The sequence below is a fragment of the Perognathus longimembris genome, chromosome 3 (assembly GCF_023159225.1).
Source record: "Perognathus longimembris pacificus isolate PPM17 chromosome 3, ASM2315922v1, whole genome shotgun sequence".
Classification (NCBI taxonomy): domain Eukaryota; kingdom Metazoa; phylum Chordata; class Mammalia; order Rodentia; family Heteromyidae; genus Perognathus; species Perognathus longimembris.
The window spans coordinates 99,058,916-99,069,163 of NC_063163.1; the positions used below are offsets into that span (position 1 = coordinate 99,058,916).

At 39.5% G+C, this 10,248-nt stretch overlaps 1 long non-coding RNA gene across 1 annotated transcript; it reads right to left on the bottom strand.

Moving 5' to 3' along the window:
* Positions 1-335: 335 nt before the first annotated feature.
* On the bottom strand, positions 336-1,884 carry LOC125348009. Its single transcript, XR_007210288.1, has 2 exons — positions 1,814-1,884; positions 336-1,243 (listed from the first exon to the last, which is right to left on the bottom strand). It is a non-coding gene; the product is annotated as an uncharacterized LOC125348009 (long non-coding RNA).
* Positions 1,885-10,248: the final 8,364 nt, after the last annotated feature.

A 10,248-nucleotide genomic window follows, 5' to 3' on the forward strand; every position in this document is an offset into this window, starting at 1 on the left:
TGGCTCCTTATTCACAGCATAAACCTCACACTGGTCAGTATGCTAGCTTCCAAAGATAAACAAGTGAGATCCTGTGTAGCCAAGGAGGCACTGAAAATTGGATTACAAGTCACTACATATCTTCCCCGCAGGAAAAGGTTTCTTTGAGTCCATCTCACCTCACAGTGAAGTTGAAGAAATATTCTAGCTACAAAAAAAAAAATCTCAAGATCTTTCAGACAGCTCAGAAATCTCCTGGTACTTTGAAAGGGAGTTTTTTGTTTGTTTGTACAGATCTACGTATACTAACAATTACAAATTTGCTCCCTGTCAGTCAATTAGAAAGAGAATAAAGCTCAAATATTCTACAGTTTAACAGAAAATATAATTAAAATTAGTCATTCATGTTTAATAGAACATTAAGACAAACTTGATTGAAATGGGAAGACTACATATGCCTAGGAGGCAGCAAGCCAAATAGAATTGCATTTTGTTAAAGAAAACATTTCCTGAAACTACCATGATGACACAATATAAAATATAACAAACAGAAAGTCAAAAGCAGCTGCTGTTGAAGACAGTGGCTGGGAGTCATGGGAGAAGGGCCCATGGCAGCTGCTCTCCGTAGCACATTTGTTTCCCACCTTTTGTCATCCATTCCTACCAGGTGAGGCCATGCACTGGAGGCCAAATAATAGATTCTACAAACTGGTGAAAGACATTCTCTGAAAATTCAAAAGGCCAATCTATTCTGTCCTCCTGAAGATGTACCACAGGAGAGTGAGACAATAGCAAGGCCTGCTTTTTGCCCAGGGATGCTCAGAGTTCTGCTCTCTTCTCTCCCTTTGCTCTTCATACCTCACCTGCACACCTGCCAATCACCTACCAGTCCACAGAGATTGATTCTGCTGAGAGGGTTATAGGCCAGGTGACCCTGCTGCCCCACTGGCCATGTGTATGATTCCTCTTTCTCCCCATGACAAGAGCCTCTAATCATTCTCTCCCCCCCCCCCGCCATTTTAGCAGATGTCAGCCACAAATTCAGGCAGGCTCATTAAAATGTCTGTGTGTGCAAGAGCATCTTGTTAAGAGGATTCATTGGTGATGAATCTTTACTGATGTCTCTGCTTGGATAGGTGAATGTCCAGCAGAAGCGTGTCACCCTGAGACCTTCAGGTATCAGGAATAGCAGAGCAAGCTCTCCTTTGCAGAGTATGCGTGCTGGAAAGCAGGCCCAAAATGCAGGGCCTGAAGGAGAATGCTTCTCGGGGTGACCAGCAGTCTGCTTCTCCTTCTGCTCCCTGAACCCAGTTGTCAGGAATGCTACCCCAACCATGCTTCGAAGTTGTGGGCAAAGCTTCCTTGAATTTCCTGACATCGTGGTATACAAAAGCCCTGCCCTGTCTACAAACCATGTTGTACTTTGCAGACAATGTCCCTGGATCCATGTGAAAATAATATCGTATCCCGAAACCCTGGATTTCTAGAGACATAGAAATCAATGTGTGCTATATTTGAAGGTCTGAAAACAAATGGGTAAAAGTAAACTCATATTAATTAATTATTAATCTTATTAGCATCTGTGAACATCCTCATTAATTTATTTTTCTACCTGATCTACAAGTTTGGGAGTGAAATAAGCAGCAGAAGCTAAGGAAATCTCTAAAGTTTTTATTCATATCCCAAGATATAAAAAATATGACTCATATGGTTCCCAAGAAGCTTGTTGCATTCTCAAACTTCTATTTGCCTTGCTAAGATCCTGCAGGAGTTGGATATACTAGTGCAGAGAAAGAAACAGCTGGAATTAGAATGAGGAACAAAGGCTACTCACCAATAGCCTTCAAAATCACAGAAAACCTGCTGGCTTCAAAAACGATTTTGGCAACCTTCATATCTCCCTATTCATTGGAAATAAACAAAAGGAGAAGCTGGGTAGTAATAATTATAGTAATAATAATAATAAGCACCAATCACCTGTTAAGAGAGAAACATGGACCTACCATCTAGCTTTCTCTTTATGAGCATTATCTCAAAAATTATCTCACAAGAGTGGGAAGAAATACTAATAAGCTGAAAAAAATTGAGGTTGGAGCACTGAGGCAGATTGTCTTTGATTACACATGTAATATTGAAACAAGCAGGGTTTTATTTCGGAAGTCTGATTTTAGAACCTAAGTTACTGATCATTTTATCTTATTGCTTTGTAACAGAAACTTCAAGAAAGAAATAAAAATGAATGCAAATTGGTGATTGCACTCTATTTTATGGGGAGAGCCAATTATTAAATTAGGCTTGGCTTCACTTTTGCCTTACTGCTTTCCACACATGAGCTAAGGGGATTTTTAGATATCAGCACTCATCCCAAACAGTACCATTCATCCCCTAACCTAAAGCAAAGGCTGAACTACTTTTTGTCTCAAATATTCTCAAATATTGAACCATCTCCTTTCTCAAATGTGTACACTGGAGGTAGCTGAGTTAATCCTTGCTCATTGTATCACCTTCAGCAATGCACTAGCCTTTAGGATTAGATTGCTAGTTTCAGAATTTATTCTGTAAATATTGGAAAACCACTGCAATGGTTCAAGAAAGGAATTGCCTTTTGGAATTCACTACAGTTTGAATATTAGATAAGAAGTATTAGTCTTCCTTAGAAACAGATTTCCCTTTTTTTTTCTTTTCTGTCTGTTGTGGGCCTGGGTACTGTCCCTGAGCTCTGCAGCTCAAAGTTAGTGCTGTACCATTTTGAGCCATAGCACCACTTCTGGTTTTCTGGTGGTTAATTGGAGGCAAGAGTCTCATGGACTTTCCTACCCAGGCTGGCTTTGAACCATGATCCTCACAGATCTCAGCCTCCTAAGTAGCTAGGATTTACTGGCATGAGCCACTGGTGCCCAGCAAGTTTCCTTTGTTTCTTCAGCCATGGTCAACCTTCTGCCATTTTCTTCCCATTCTCTCTATTTCTAATAACTTCTCATTAAAAGAGCAAGGGTCCCAACTGTAAGCCCGTGAGCTTGTAAATAAAGTTTATTAGATTAGAGCTATGCGAATTTTCTCAAGTATTTTCTGGATCTGTTTCCACAGAGCCTGTGAACTCTTTCCTTAAGAAAGGGGTATATACAGGGGTATATGTGTGGCTTATTTTCTTTAAATCTTCAGGAACTATTGTGAGTTCTGGAATAAATCAATTGAATAAATTAACAAAATTTTTATTAGCTTTTGCTCATCCAAGTTGAGTTTTTTTTTTAATCCTAATTTTCTTCCCTAGTGTATCAGTGGACAATAGGGACAACTTTGTAGTATTCATATACTCATCAGTGTATGTCTGACTCAGCTGAAGCATGCTAGGTGCCTTGGATTGACTCATATGAGGCAAAGTTTCCTGAAGAAATGGAGAGTCATTGCTCTCCCCATAGACTACTTGACCTCCAAGTGGGGTTTGAGAAAGGTCAGGGTTTTCAAAGATAACACAGAAGAGTGAGAATCCACAAGAGGCCAACAGCATGAGCTAAGGCCAAGAAGATGAATGTTTCAATTCATACTGCTACAGTAGAATCTCTTTGCCTGGGTAATTTGTCAACCACTGAGATTTGTTTCTTGGAGTTGTGGAGGCTGGGAAGTTCAATGTAAATTTGGAGAAATTTATGATTTAATAGATTATAAATTAGATAAAATTATAAATCCTAAAGCCTATGGATTTAGGGGGCCAGGTGAGAGCTCATTGCTTCCATAGATGACTCTATGTATGTTCTTATGTAGCAGGAGGGGAAAACATCATGAGGGCGTCATAGACAAGGTAACCCTGGACTGTGCTTTCAATAGTATACAGGGGGTAGGACTGTGTTAGGGAAGATGGGCCAAGAGGCATAGGAGATGAGATTCCAAACTTGAACTTTGATGCATAGTGATCATCTCTTCCTAAATCAAGCAAAGTCCATCTTGTCTGTGCTCCCAAGTGCATTATTCTTGCTTCCTTCAATAGCCTCAATTCATGCAGAGGCCTAATCCCCATTATGAGGATATTACAAGATGAAGTCTTTCAAAAGTTATTAGGCTATGCAGGCTCTACTCTCAGCAGTGAAATTAATGTTCATATAAAAAAAGACTACTGGAGCCTGATTGTTTCTTCTGTCACATAGGGATACATACATCTAATCTTCTTCCTATATTAGAAGCACTGAAACCCTTTGTCCCATCTATCCCGCTTAATAATTCTCTGGCAATTTTTTTTCTTCCCATCAAGCACTAGGCACTGGTCTGAGAATTGGGATACAGAAGACAGAATCAGCCTTTGATCATATTTTGTTGTATAATGGATCTATCCTGTTCTAGGTCATCTACCAGTTTATATGAATAAGTTATTCTGCACCTTTTTTAAATTTCTAAAATGAACAGTGAGTTATTGGAACCTATAGTGTCAGTTTGGCCGACAGTTAAAGGATATATAAAAAAATTTCTGGCAGGAATTTGTACATTTTTGACATCTGTATTAATTTCCTGTGGCCACCAAGTCAGGGGATTAAAATAGAATGTATCAGAAGGATTGAACTTCCAGAGGCCTCCAAAGAAAATCCAGCTCTTGATTCTTCTGCCTTCTTGTATCTGTTGCATTTCATCTGCCTCTGTGTTCATCTGCCTTCTGTCTGTGTCACATTTTTTTTTTCCTGCAGGAGTACTTTCTATTACACTTAATGCCTGCTTGAATAATCCAGATAATCTCTTTGTCTCAAAATTCTTTATTTTCTTACATAGTCAAGGACTCTTTTTCTTATAAAGTAAAATGTACAGATTCCAAGCACTGGTACCTGGGAGCCATTCTTCAGGCTAAAATGTTTACATAGTATTTAGCACATTTAATATCTATCACATTTGTCCCTGACCCCAACAGTTAGATTATAAAAGAGGAATTGTTCTGTTAGCCAATACTTCCTTATCATCCCAAACCTTTGGCATTTTGGTTTCTCTTTATCCATCATGCTTGGGTCCCTATTTCTATCTAGCTTTCATCATGTATCATTTAATAATGGGAATATGTTCTGAGAAATGAATCATCTGGCAATGATGTCATTATGTAAACATTATAGTGTACTGACCCAGAGTAGCTACCACATCAACAGACAATATAATCACTAGATCCCTATCATATATGAGGCCGCCATTGAATTGCCTTTAATGTGTTGTACACACTATGTTGTCAGCACAAGTATGATAAGGCATCATTAGAGCTGCATAAAGAACAAAAATGTGGTATGAGGCTCTTCTGGACAACACTACAACTTTCTTCCTCTTTCAGAAACATCTTATTTCCTCCTTTCCCATTCACACTGGTGTCTGCTCTTTTACCCTGTGTCCTGATTTCTAGTATTCTACTTTACCCTTTGGGTGTTTTCTTTCCTTTTCTTTTTTTTACCCAAATGCATCAGAAGCTGATAATAGAAATCTGTCTTCTGTACTTTTGAATGGCATTGCCAATCTTATTTTATTTGCTATAAATGAATACAATTCAGGTAATTTTAAAGTATTACTTAATTAAATACGTTATAAAGAATATACTGAAAGGCCTGGGTTTATATTTTAATCATTCTAATATCTCTGAGCAGCACAAACTGGTGCATACAGAAGTTCAGCCACAGTCTTCATTCTTGGCGTATTTAAATAAAGATATAAAATTTAAATGTTTTGCAACATACCATGTACATTTTGCATGCACATACTTTGCTACCTTCATTACCAGCCCTCACACTTTAGTCCTGTCTTGTTCACATGCAAGTCTACTTAAAAGGGAAGTTAATCTGTGAAATCATTGAACAAATACTGAATCAGCCTCATTTCTTTCATTTCTTCCTTGCTGCCTCACTATACCAGTGAGATAGATGGGTGAGTGCTATGTCAAGGGCTGAGCAACAACCACCCTGAGCTCACCTGAAGATAAAAACCCCAGGGAGAGGGAGGGAGTAGAAGGGCTGGTCTGAAGTCCTGAGCAAAGGAGGATTTGTTCCTGCACTGTCAGTCTTGGACAAAGCTAGCCTGAAACAGATGAGAGTGCTCATATGGGTCTGGGATTGTTGGGTCAGCATGCTCAGAACACAGCTGTCTAGACTTTAAGCCCTGGCTGCTGTCCTCCCAAAGATCCTAAGAGGATTTTCACTCCAGCTAACCTTCTAGATCTAACTTCTCCCTACATACAGTCAACTGCACCTCTTTCTTCCCCTTAAACTATCTACCAAATTTCTCAGCTCTCCAGATCTCTCCCATTTCATTCCTCTATGAATACAGACACTTTTACCTAGAATACCCTTCCCCCTTTTCAGCCTAGAAAACACTTTTTCTTAACAGTTCCTATTTTTAATGCCCCTTCTTCAGTGTGCCAAGAGATGTGACCATTGGTCATTCTGTGTGCCTCATGAGACTTGCAAATCCACTTCCTCAACCCTTAACTGACCTCAATGTCATTCATTGAGTTCTGTGTCTGCAGGAAACCCAGCTTAGAGCAGATGTCCAGATGCTTCCTGAGTGAACTGGTGAACAAAGCATGCTGGGAGGATGAATACTGGGTGAGAGTTGCCTCAAATCTCACAGCTTCTAGAGCCACTGAGGGCTTCCTCTCCTGCAGTGTTGAAGGATTCAGGGCTGCTGATAGCATATCCTCTGTGATATCTCCTGAGAACTGTAAGGGTTGATTGCCATCACTCTTACTGTGGCTGCACAATAGTCAAATAGACTTTGACTTGCCTTTTCTAGGAGTCTAGAGTGGCCATCTAAGTGTGTTCTTGCTCTGTTTGCTAAGGTATTGTAGCTGTGCCACAAGATGGAGTAAAACAATGACAGGCACAGGTCTGTGTCAGAAGCTGTTAGAAGGGGCCATATGGTTAACTGATAGAAGGTCCCTGACCTAGGTGTAGAACCATCATGTCAGCTCCTCCTCCTCCTCCTCCTCCTCCTCCTCCTCCTCCTCCTCCTCCTCCTCCTCCTCCTCCTCCTCCTCCTCTTCCTCCTCTTCCTCCTCTTCCTCCTCCTCCTCCTCCTTCTTCTTCTTTTTCTTCTTTTACTATTCTCTTCATATCTATAAATGAAGAGGGATACATTTGACACTTGATACCTTTACCAAGCCTCTGTCCTGTAATGGCTTACATAGACAGCATAATCCTGGTGCAAAGAAGGTGCTAAAAAGCAAGAATCACATTTGTCAGGGTTATGCAGTATGTCAGACACTCTATTAAGTAGATACTGTCATTTAATCCTCCACACTATATAAAGAGCTAGGTGCTATTTTTATCACCATTTTACAGATGAGGTCCCCAAGTTTTACATAAGCTATGTATCTTTATTATTCAAAGTTATATTTCTAGAAATGGTAGCTGGGAGGGATTTGTATTTGAGGGCTGGTAGATGGAAAAGTACATTCTACTGACCCTCTACTTTGTACTCTTCCAGAGGGACATGTGCTACCTGAGGGCACCCGAGAACACCTGACAGTATCTAAGAGTGCCTGAGAGGCTCTATGTACCTGAGAACATCTGAGAATGCCTGAGAGCTTCCAAGGGTGACTAAAAGAAACCCAGAACTCCCAAGGGCACCTGAAAGACACTGAGTGCCTTAAATGCCTTGGAATTCCTGAAAGCTCCTGAAAGCACCTGAATGTCTAACAGCACCTGAGAATTTCTGAAAGCACCTGAGAGCACCTCGGCCCAATTTCTTCTCTACCGCTAGTTTAAGTTGAACTATGGAGCCATACTGGCTAGTAAAAAGGAGACATAAAATGCTCATATAAAAAACACAAAAGCCTTTGCCTACAATCCGATGCTTGTGTGAAACATGAATGAAAGCAAGCAGAGCATGGAATATGGGTGATTTATTTTATCCTCTTCAGATCTTGTCCAGATGTTTGCCATCAGAGCACCCTGAGTCCAAATTTCTGGGCTCATAGGCTTCCCACCTGTCACAGCCCAGCATGAGCCAGGCAGGGTAGAACAGGTCCTACTTAATTAGTGCATTTACTTGGCCATTATGAAACCTCTTTTGACAGGTCAGATTTTCTGCACATCCATGTGGAAGCTGTGGTCTTTTAATGAGCTGGTTAGAATAAGTACCAATTAGAAACATTCAGCAGTCTCAGCATTGGCAGCCTCTAGTCTATTAGTTACCCAGGGTGAGCTATTACATTAAGGATGGCTGCTGAAGTGCCATGCTGAGAGCCATTCGCAATGTCTGTCCAGTCCCCTGGCCAGCAGGCCATCTGTGTACAAAAAGGCTCAAGTACAGGACAAATCACCCGGAATGCGGCTAGTCCAGAGAAAGAGCATGATCTTCAGTATGAGTTCTATGATTGTCTAATTCCAGGGTGAAAATGAAATAAATTATTTTTATTACTAATAAAAAAAAATCCATGTAGCTGGGTGCTGGTGGTTTATGTGGTAATCTTAGCTACATAGGATATTGAGATCTAGGAGATCTTTGCTCAAAGCCAGCTCCAGCAGAAAAAGTCTGTGAGATTTTTATCTCCAATTAGCTAGCAAAATACTGGACTGAAGACATAGCTTGAATAGTAGAACAAGCTAGCTGAGCAACAGCATTATACCCTGAGTTCAAACCATGGTACTAGTACCAATAAAAAACATAATTGTTAAACTTTGTATTGTGTAATTCTAGCTAGACCTGCTAGGATGCAGTTTCCATAAGGGTAGTATCTGACCTTTGTTAAGGACTTACCACATGCTAAGCACTCGCAAAGTGCTTTATGTGTACATCCAATAATTTCTCCACACCCTTAGAGCCCATCATATGAACAATTTATAGTTTTTAAACAACCACCCAAAACAGCAATCCATCTGTCTGTGCTCACACGGATGGTGAGAAGAAGATAATGCTTTGCCTAGGACTTTACATTTCTACATCCTGCTGCTTTTTCAAATGAAAGTGAAACTGAATGCTCTTTTCAGAGCATTTCTATTTACTTGTCTAGCCAGGAAAACAGAGGCAGAAATGGAGTGCTATATATAAGTTCCAAGTAAGTGGCAGACACAAAATTTGAACTAAGAAATCTGGCACAGTAGATTACACTTTCAACCTTCTGCTGGAACAACATGGGAAAGAATGTCTTCAATATCTTCATGCATTTATTTGCCATTTGTATTTCTTCTTACAATAATGATCCAGTTAACTCATTTGTCCATTTGTTAACTGGGATTTTTTTACTGTATACTTTTTGAGATAATTATGTAGTCTGGATTTTAACTCTTTACCAGGTTATACATAGATGTATCTTGACATTCTGTGTCTTCCAGTGTCCTCTTCCCTTTTCTTCCCAACCCCGCACTCCCCAAAAAGCTACACAGTTACAATTATGCTATATCTATCTATGCATCTATGTACCTATCTATCTAAATACATAGATATCTAGATACATAGATATCTAAGATATAACACATATACACAGCATATATGTATATGTATTGTACATGTGTATAGAGTATATATGCATATACATATGTATATATGAATATGTATAAGTACACTTACCTATTCGATCTAGATACCACACATAAGTGAAAACTTAGTTTTTGATCTTGGCACATCTTGTGCAACAGCTGCTTTCCAGAATATAAACAGTAACCTATTCTAGTGCAGATATGGGGGAATAGGAACCCTATCGCACTGTTGGTGGGAATATAAACTGGTACAACCTCTGTGAAAAGAAGTGTGGGGATTCTTCAGAAAACAAAAAACATAAAACTATTCTATGATCCAGTGATACAAAACTTGCATTTATCCAAAATGGACCAATCAAAGATACAATAAAAACAATTGCACAGCCATCTTTATTTGCTGCACTATTCATCATAGCCATATAAAAACAGCACAGGTGTATTCTTCAATGGACAAAGGGACGGAGAAAATGTGATATGTGTGTGTGCACATGTGTGCGTGCACACCTGAATGTGTATTGGTGTACCTCTTTTGAACAACCTACAGTTTAATAAAATGAAGACTAGGAAGCCAGAATATATGTTGTTGGGAGTAATATCAAGGGTGGATGAGACAAATGGAGAGAGAGTGTAGGTGAATGTAGTCATAATATTTCATGCACATAAGTAAAAAATCAAGCCAGGTAAATTGAGGTAATGGGTAGGTATAGGAGTGATGTGCAAGGCGTGATATTTATTAATGTGTACTGTACTCACAAACTGACATATTGGATTGAAACCCCTCTGTACAACTACTTAAAATAATTTTTGAAAAGGAAAAAGAAAGATTCTCTGGAGTTCC